The sequence below is a fragment of the Schistocerca serialis genome, chromosome 9 (assembly GCF_023864345.2).
Source record: "Schistocerca serialis cubense isolate TAMUIC-IGC-003099 chromosome 9, iqSchSeri2.2, whole genome shotgun sequence".
Classification (NCBI taxonomy): Eukaryota; Metazoa; Arthropoda; class Insecta; order Orthoptera; family Acrididae; genus Schistocerca; species Schistocerca serialis.
Window position 1 is genome coordinate 354,221,421 of NC_064646.1, and position 10,136 is coordinate 354,231,556.

The following is a 10,136-nucleotide window of genomic DNA, read 5'->3' on the forward strand; positions in this document are numbered from 1 at the left end:
GTTTTGTAAAGATACTGTGAGGTTTAGGCATCTACACATGTACAACAGTTAGTAAACATTACAATGTTCGGTTCACAAAGCAGTATTTTAACACATTCACCTCTAAGCATCATCGTACACGTCACGTTACAGCTACTGTACACTTTATAATGAATGTCAGAACAGCCACGGTCAGCTCTAATGCATTTGTGCGCTCTTGGGAGAACATGTGATGCTCGTCTGTGTGCCTCCCTAATGAATCCAGCAACGTCCATGGTGCGACCAAGAAGTTCATCTCGCGTATTCACTTTTCCTTTGTACACCTCATACTTCATCCAACCTGATAAATAAAAGTCTAATTGGGTAAGGCCTGGCGAGGGCGAGGGCTAGGCAGCCGAAGAACTTTTGAGGTCGGATCACTAGATTTGCGGCACAAGCGTGGCACTGAGCGGTCATCTGTTAAATTTGTTGATCCATGCCCTGCCACATACAGTGACGATATGCTATCTGGTTCTTCATGCGAGCCGGCCAGTGTGGCCGAGCGGTTCTAGGCGCTTCAGTCTGGAGCCACGCGACCGCTACGGTCGCAGGTTCGAATCCTGCCTCGGGCATGGATGTGTGTGATGTCCTTAGTTAGGTTTAAGTAGTTCTAGGGGACTGATGACCTCAGATGTTAAGTGCTCAGAGCCATTTGAACCATTTTTTTCTTCATGCGAACAACTCTCCAGTGCCCTTCGTGGAGAAGACGGAGCACTGGCTGCTGAACAGGGGAACGAATCAATACATGCTGTTTCTTTAGCCGAAAGAATTTGTATCTTGCAGCAGCCACATACACTTTTGCTTCAAAATATTTTAATGGCCACCAGTAAGTCATCGAAAGAAAGGTTTTCCGGTTGGGACGTGGGAAACAACCACTACACAAGTCTATACGCGGAAAGATGTGCAGGCACCAGAACATATAGAAGCGTAGCCGCAGTTGTGATGTGATGAGCAGTGAAAGACGCTTGTTGAAGAGCAGTACATTCTTGTCAATCTTTTTTAGCCTTATCGAATTCGTGGAAAGGCAGCGCTGGGTACTGGTTAGGTAGCGTGGGCTGTGCTGAGACGGAGGCGACCATGTTTGTCGAGCGGAAACTATCCCCGGTAGTAGTTGATTCATGGTATCCAAAAGTGAAAATATCTGCTGCGCCTGAAACTGTACAAGCTGTGTTAAATTCGGCACAGGTGGCGCCATGGCAGCGTACCGCAAATTTGCAGCCATGTTGAACGAGCAATATTAATACTCACAAGCTGCGATATTGTCACGAATAAAACAGTGACCCGTATATACAATAAGTTTCCTTTAATTTACGTCTAAGGTCACAAACTGTTTGTTAACAGATTACCGGTTTCGGTCTATAATGACGATCATCAGATCTGTTTTATAAAACCAAAGTCGTAATGTACTGCAGCCATAGTGGCATCGTCAAATGATTTTGCATTTACCAATTGACGATGCCACTATATATGTTTTTAAACGCCAATGGGGACTTGGATTTCCCCCAGCTAAGAATTTTAACATACGGTTTACAGCGGCATTTACAAACACCATTAACGTGATACACTCTTTTTCCTTCCCGAAACTTCTTTTCCTTCCCACATTACAAAAATTTTTGTTAGGAGTTCCTGCCGGTTTAAGCCTGTTTCATCGCCGTTACACAGTTGTTCGTGCCTAAGGCACAGTTCGTTGATTTTTGAATTTAAATCTTGAATGTATTGAGAAACGTCAGTCTCATACGCAAGAATGAATGCCATGGTGCTTCTTAAAGTTTTCAAACCGACCGTCGCTGGCACGAAAATAATCTTTGTTGGTCATTTCACGATATAAATGTTGAGCTTTCTATTTAAAATATGACCCGAAATAGGTACATGTCTGCTTCTTTGCTGTTTAAACCAAATGTACAGAGCTTTCTCAACCTGATGGTGTTCGCTCATGCGAAGGGTTTTTCTTTATTTCCTTCTTCCTTTTTTTTGGCCATATTCTACAGTTTTTATGAAATTTTTATTTTACCAGTACTTTTTTTTCTATGTCGGAGATTCACCGCGGTCATATCTTTTAGTACTAGCCCATTTATCAATAAAAGTTTTATGCTTACCTTCAGCGTTTCCACTTGTGGTCGCCATCACATAACACTTTTCAACACAAAAATTAGAACAGACAATTAATCACGAATAACATGAGAGGAGCACTCTCAGTAGCACTTCTTATACGGCCATGGGGCACGGGGCAGAAAAGAGGAGGAGCCTGCCGCGCCAAGTGTGCCTGGTCTGTGTCTGGAGGAAGCTCAGTGCAGGCCTCCGATGCGGCGTCCGATCACCGAGCGTGTCGGACTGTTAATGGTCGGACTATCGCGAGTCTAATATATATATATATATATATATATATATATATATATATATATATATATATATATATATATATATATCGCGCTACGTACGCGCTCCACTACTGCCCATTAAAATTGCTGCAGGAAGAAGAAAAAGAAATGCAGATGATAAACGGGTATTCGTTGGACAAATATATTATACTAGAACTGACATGCGATTGCATTTTCACGCAATTTGGGCGCATAGATCCTGAGGAATCAGTTCCCAGAACAACCACCTCTGGGCGTAACAACGGCCTTGATACGCCTGGTCATTGAGTCAAACAGAGCTTGGATGACCCGTGCACCTTCAACACGATACCACAGTTCATCAAGAGTAGTGACTGAAATGTAACGTCCACAGTTCAAGGTGCCGTCATTGTGAACAAGAGGTGACCGAGACGTGTAACCAATGGCGCCCCATTACCATCACGCCGGGTGATACGCCTGTATGGCCATGACGAATACACGCTTCCAATGTGCGTTCACCGCGACGTCACCAAACACGGATGCGACCATCATGATGCTAAAAACAGAACCTGGATTCATCCTAAAAAATGACGTTTTGCAATTCGTGCACCCAGGTTCGTCGTTGAGTACACCATCGCAGGCACTCCTTTCTGTGATGCAGCGTCAAGGGTAACCGCAGCCATGGTCTCCGAGCTGATAGTCCATGCTGCCGCAAACGTCGTCGAACTGTTTGTGCAGATGGTTGTTGTTTTGCAAACGTCCCCATCTGTTGACTCAGGGATCGAGACGTTGCATGCACGATGCGTTACAGCCATGCGGATAAGATGCCTGTCATCTCGACTGCTAGTGATACGAGGCCGTTCCAGCATGGCGTTCCGTACTGCCCTCCTGAACCCACCGATTCCATACTCTGCTAACAGTTATTGGTTCTCGACCAACGCGAGCAGCAGTGTTGCGATACGATAAACCGCAATCGCGATAGGCTACAATCCGACCTTTATCAAAGTCAGAAACGTGATGGTACGCATTTCTCCTCCTTACACGAGGCATCACAACAACGTTTCACCAGGCAACGCCGGTCAACTGCTGTTTGTGTATGAGAAATCGGTTAGAAACTTTCCTCATGTCAGCACGTTGTAGGTGTCGCCACCAGCGCCAACCTTGTGTGAATGCTCTGAAAAGCTATTCATTTGCATATCACAGCATATTCTTTGTGTCGGTTAAATTTCATGTCTGTAGCACGTCATGGTCGTGGTGTAGCAATTTTAATGGCCAGTAGTGTATTTTCACGGAATGGATTGTTTATCAGAGGCTCCTACAGAAGGCCAATAAAGATAGTGATAATACTTATGAAGTGATTTTTGTGCTAACATACACTTTTGTGAGTGGAACTATGCCCAATGACATTAAAAAAACTAATGCTAGGAAAAATTTGAATGTCAGTAATGCTTGTTGTATTGTTCAAATGCGAGTCGTTTATATGGTATTTTGAAATGTTTCCGCACCGACCGTTGTTTGTGCCATTCAACCTGCTTAGTTGCTGGATACGATGTTGTTATGTTTGTTTACAGTTTGCTTCTGTATTCCGTGAGTGCACTGCGGCTTACTAGTCTGTTATTGTGTGACAGTTCACGCACTAGGTCGTCAGTGGACGATGGTGTTTACTAAAACGGAAAAAAGCTGACATGCTCATGATGTTTTGAGAGTGTAGAATAAATGCAATTCGTTCTTGTGAGCTGTATGCGTCAAGATATCCCAACAGGCGTTAACCATCTCGGCAGCTATTGATCAGCCTCTTCAACCAGTTACGTGAAAGTGGTAGCGTAATACCTAGATAATGTAACAGATGGTAACAAGTGACGAGGGAAGAGGGAGAAATTATTGTTCTTGCTGCTGTTGCAGTTGACCTGTACGTTAGCAATCGCACGAGAAAGTTGCATGAGTCAGGAGAGTGTCCTACGCATTGTCCAGCGAGAAAGGTTCCATCCATATCCTTCTCCATCAAGAGCTGTAGGGATACGTTTATGAGACTCGTGTTAACTTCTGTACATGTGGATTAAAACAGGATACTTTAGGTGTATTATGTATCTTGTTTAGTTATGAAGCCACATTTACAAATCATTGCCAGATAAACCGCCTAAACGTGTGCTGGGTTGGTCTGTTGAGAATCCTCGTTGGCTTCGTCTTGTGGAACGTCATCATCCATGGAGTGTAAACGTGTGGTGTGGGATAGGAAACCATCAGCTCACACGCCCGATTTTCATGGGCGGAATATAATGTCGTGTGACTAGGGCCTCCTGTCGTGCAGACCGTTCGCCGGGTGCAAGTCTTTCGATTTGACGCCACTTCGGCGACTTGCGCGTCGATGGGGATGAAATAATGACGATTAGGACAGCACAACACCCAGTCCCTGAGCGGAGAAAATCTCCGACCCAGCCGGGAATCGTACTCGGGCCCTTAGGATTGACAATCTGTCACTCTGACCACTCAGTTACCGTGGCGGACGGCGGAACACTGAACGCGCACAGTTATTGCAGCTCCCTAAGAGACCATCGTCGACGGCTGCTACAAGACGTCCCTCTGCCGACTAGGAGGAACTTGCGCTACCAACGTCATGGCTGTCCAGCCCGTAGTGCACGAAGTACTACAGCATGTGTTCACAAATTATCTGGGCGCTGAGGACCTGCACCTTGGCCGACCCGTGCCCCGGATCAAATTCCTGTAGATTTTTTCTGTGGGGAAATCTGGAAGACACTGTCCACAAGGACACACCAACCGCATCCAATGATATGCGACGACGTATTGCTGCAGCCTACTCGCACATCTCCGCTGAAATTCTAGCACGTCATTTTGTACCAGATTGGAAACGTGTATTCCTGTTGCCGGCGGTCATTTTGAACACAGCCTATAATGGTCTGTTGTCTCGTTACTGGTCAGAGTCCACATAACTAGCGAACGCAACTTGTGTTGTTCAAAAATGTTCAAACGTGTGTGACATCTTATGGGACTTAACTGCTAAGGTCATCAGTCCCTAAACTTACACACAACTTAACCTAAATTATCCTAAGGACAAACACACACACACACACACACAAACACACACACACACACACACACACACACACACACACACACACATGCACGAGGGAGGACTCGAACCTCTGCCGGGACTAGCCGCACAGTCCATGACTGCAGCGCCCGAGACCGCTCGGCTAATCCCGCGCGGCACTTGTGTTGTTCTTTAGTGCGTGCTACCATAGGTGTTATACAAGTCTCGGTGTGGGACCTTCCAAAATACGCTCAGTAGAATCCTGCAAGAAACACCATTGATATTCTAAATTATCCTACGTTTAGTATCTTCACGTCAATAGGCATTGTTCCACTTAAAAAGTTTTTGTTTGATGAAGAAACACACTTTCTACGTATGATTATAATCTGTCTATTGGCCGACAATACGAGCTCCTGACAACCAATCCATTCTGTGAAAGTCACGCATCAACAGCAAATTTTATTTCCGCAATATTTGCGGTGCAAGTTTCAGGTGATTTGCCGTATATAAACAAAGAATATACACATGTAAGAAACAATTGCATGGCATGCTGTCGTAGCTGATACCGACTGCAAAGAAAAAAAACAAAACCGCACATTTTTACAGAATAACACAGCATTTTTCTTTCTCACATTCGGTCTTAACAGGAAAACTGTACAGTGTCGTTAAAAATATGTTGCCAATGTCCGGCTGCATGTTTATATGTGTATTATGTACAAATTTGAATAAATGTGTGAAGTGCCTTTCCAGATTTTCGGCAACAACATCTCTACTTTGTTTGTGTTTATATACCACATATTTTAAAATATATATGGTGCGTGTCCAAATGCTCGTTAGAGTACCGCGTGAAAATCTGAGGCAAGTTGGTCAATCAAGAAATTATCGAGCTGTTTGCGAACAACGTTTCCCTTTCTCCTACTACGTCCGTCCACACGTTTATTGGCGTGTAGTGTAAAAAATTGAAATAATTTAGTCAATATTCTTCTAGAATTTTGCTGACAACATTTCTCTTTTATGTGATATATACATCGTTAAATTCCATATATATTAAAATGTGTGGCATATGTCCGTCTGTATGTTTGTTAGAGTGTCATGTAAAAATCGAATTTAAGTCGGTCAAGCACATTTCAAGACTTTTGCAAAGAATCTTTCCCACTTATATAGTGTACATGTGCCTATGACTGTTCGAATGTTTATTAGAGTTCAAAAGGCTCTGAGCACTATGGGACTTAACTTCTGAGGTCATCAGTCCCCTAGAACTTAGAACTAATTGAACCTAACTAACCTAAGGACATCACACACATCCATGTCCGAGGCAGGATTCGAACCTGCAACCGCAGCGGTCGCCCGGCTCCAGACTGTAACGCCTAGAACCGCTTGGCCACTTTGTGTATTTGGGGACAAAAGAGTTTAGATAGGAACGTATGTAGTGAACACTGCAAGTGGAGCATCATTAGAGGCTTTCTTTGGACAAAAATTCACGAACAAGCATCGTAGCGTCTAGTGGTGTAAGAACAATGAACGCTTTTCGCCGTAAATAAGGACGTTTCTTACGGAGCGTTCACGGGAGCGACGTTTAACTTGAAAGTTAAGATGCTTATCGCTCGTTCGACTTAAAAAAAAAAAAAAGAAATGCTAATGGTGCACAAGGTCGTTAAATTCAAATAAAATAGTGAGTATAGCTTTCACATGTGACCGCACTTGTCAAGGTATTTTCAGTCTTGGCGATCAGAAAACTTCCACTGGTAAATCAGTTTCGACGTCACATCCATATACATATGTTTAACCGCATGTTAAGACAGATTTTGGTTGTTCTGTATCGTTACTGGTTTCTCTAGCGTCTCTGAGAGACTTGCATTCGCCACTTCTTTTCTTAGAATTTAAACAATTTTGTAACAACTTAAGGTGTCACACATTTCATACTGAAAACATCCGAAAATATTTCATGACAAGAGCTAACTGGGCGCCAACGTCATCAATGACTTCTCTGGTTCTGATTCGGCTATCGTTCATTATCATTTCCTTCACTTTATCCAGTGCTTCGTCGCTTGACGATATGGTGGGGCTTTCCGGACGCACCTCAACTTCTACCTGACGACCTCCTTTGAAACGCTAATACCGCTGGTAAGCCTCTGATTTACTCGTAACAGACTCACCAGCAGTAATATTTAGCAATTCTAAAACTGTGCTAAACTTCATTTCGTTCTCCCAGCAATATTAAATACAAATTTTATCATCAATTTGTATACTGTATGTTCCTTTCCAGGTCTGCATAATAATTAACTAATTATCTTATACGGTTTTAGTGGACCCAAATAGTAATCCAAGGTGATAATGAAATATTTATCATAAATAAAATTTTAATTACTTCTTCCATTATTTCACTGGGGACGAGAACTAAAGCAACAAACTGTGTCTAGCTCACGATATTATCGTACAAACTGTCAACAGATGTCGTTTCGATCGTGTTCTACAGAGTCACAGACAGTATAGCATGGCACAGAGAAGACGTCCGCAGACTATCTGCTGTGGAGAGCCATAGGAAGAATGGGAGCAGGACAGTCGCAAAGTGATGTGGCTCGATGGCTTAATGTGAATCGTTCTTTTGTTTTGTCGGACGAGGCGACAGTTTATATGGACCGAAACTGTATCCTGGAGACCAGGATACAGTATGACATAAGAAAGGGTGGACCGTTATTTGGCTAAAAGGGCACGACGTTACCTCCTTAGCACTGCACTGCAACTGGCATCTGACCTCGCAGCATCCCCTGGACGTGTTGTATCGAGGCAAACGGTGTACAGATGGCTTCAGCACAGTGCCCTTTATTGTTGGAGACGTGCTATCTGTTTACTTCTGGCGTGTTTTCACAGAACGGAACGTCTAGAATGCAGCCGTCAAAATGCCACCTCGTCGGTCGAAAAGTGGACCAATATTCTTTTCACAGATGAGTCCCGATTTGGTCTGGAGAGTGATTATCGACGGACTCGCGTCTGGAAGGCACCTGGAACACGATTTCTGGACCCAAACATTGCATGAAGAGACCGAGATCGAGGAGGATCCTTTATAGTGTGAGCAGGGATTACGTTGAACACTCGAACACCTCTTCATGAAATTGTACAGATGAAACAGAAATATTTAAATGCTGTCAGGTACCGTGACGAGGCATTGGGACCCCATGTGCTGTTGTTTTGAGGTTCTGTGGGCGGGTTGTATCCCGCCAGCATTCACCAACCACTCTCCAAGAGTTGTGAGCAGCTCTGCAGGAAGAATGGGCGATATTGTCTCAGTTGAGATTGATGATACCATTCCCTGCACGTCCCGTCGTTGTGTGGCCTGTACTGGTGCCAGAGTTGGTCTCACCCCATACTGAGCACATCAGCCAGTTGGCAGAATGTGTGTTCAAGTCGGAAACAAACGAAGAACATTTTTGTCCACCGATATGCTTGTTGCAGTTGATTACATTCTGTATTCTTTACACTGTATCTTATTGTCACCTGTTTATACCGTTTTCGAGCAAGTTAAACCCAACCTTACAAAATTTCCGTTTGTTGCGTTAATTCTTGACACGTGTGTCTCAAAGAACTAGCACACTTCTGAAATCTGTTTATATTTCTTAAAATGGACAAAGATCCTTACATTATCTTGGGCCACTAAGTCAATTACATACCAGAATTCATTTATGAATGTTCTACACTGAAAATCCAGTGGTTTACACGCAGCGACTCCCCGTGATATGACTTATTACACAACTAGATGCGATAAACTGGCATGGAACCTGATAGTCAGGGGAAGACAGGATTCGGATACGATTGTGGAGGGGGCTGTTATCAGTTACTTGGTTGCCTTTTACAGTTACACACATTTATTTTTAAAACAGCAATTCCAGGCTGAATAATAAATAAAAAATACTACACATTATTAATGAAGGAATAAACAACGGTGTAAATAATACTGTTTTCAGTGGGTTACAATTTAGCAAATCACCGTAAAATACAGATATAGATAACGTTAAAAAAAATAACAAGCCACTGTGATCACGGCTGAATGCCTTACAAGCCAAGGCTGGTAATAAATTAAGAATGTTTAATAATTCGCTGCAATTACAAGTTACAGGTATTGAAATATTTAAAGGTAAGTGGCCACAAACGCAGCAGAAGGTATCAGATGCCAGGAATAGCAGTAAATAAGGTTTTAAGGATTACTGCTAAAACACAAATATCGAATTATTTTTTTCAAAGCAAATGACCCAATCACAGCTGAAGGCCTTACACGGCAGGAACGGCAACTATATAAAAAATTTAGAAACCTAAGGTCATGGTAACCTTGTAACACACCCTTACAGTGTTAGATTATTCCAGAAGGCGACCGGAACTATTAACTAGACAAACATAACCTTTAATGTAGGCATTACAAGGTATGGTAATAAATAATACACTAATAAAACACAGGGACTAGTCACAGACGGTCCTCCAGGAATCGACTTACGAGAAGATCCGGCAACAAACACTTTTGCGAGCGATGAGATATGCAGCCAAGAGTTGCATTCACTACACAAGATCGTAACTCAGACTAGTGGCAGTCTAACGAATGACTAATTATAATCTTGCTGAAGCTACCTGACGTCCAATAAGCCAAATGTAAGAATGGAACAATACGCCAAAGTTGGAACCGGCGTACTGCTCTACCCCCCCCCCCCCCCCCCGTCCCACCACAGAATACTGTGCTTAGAGCG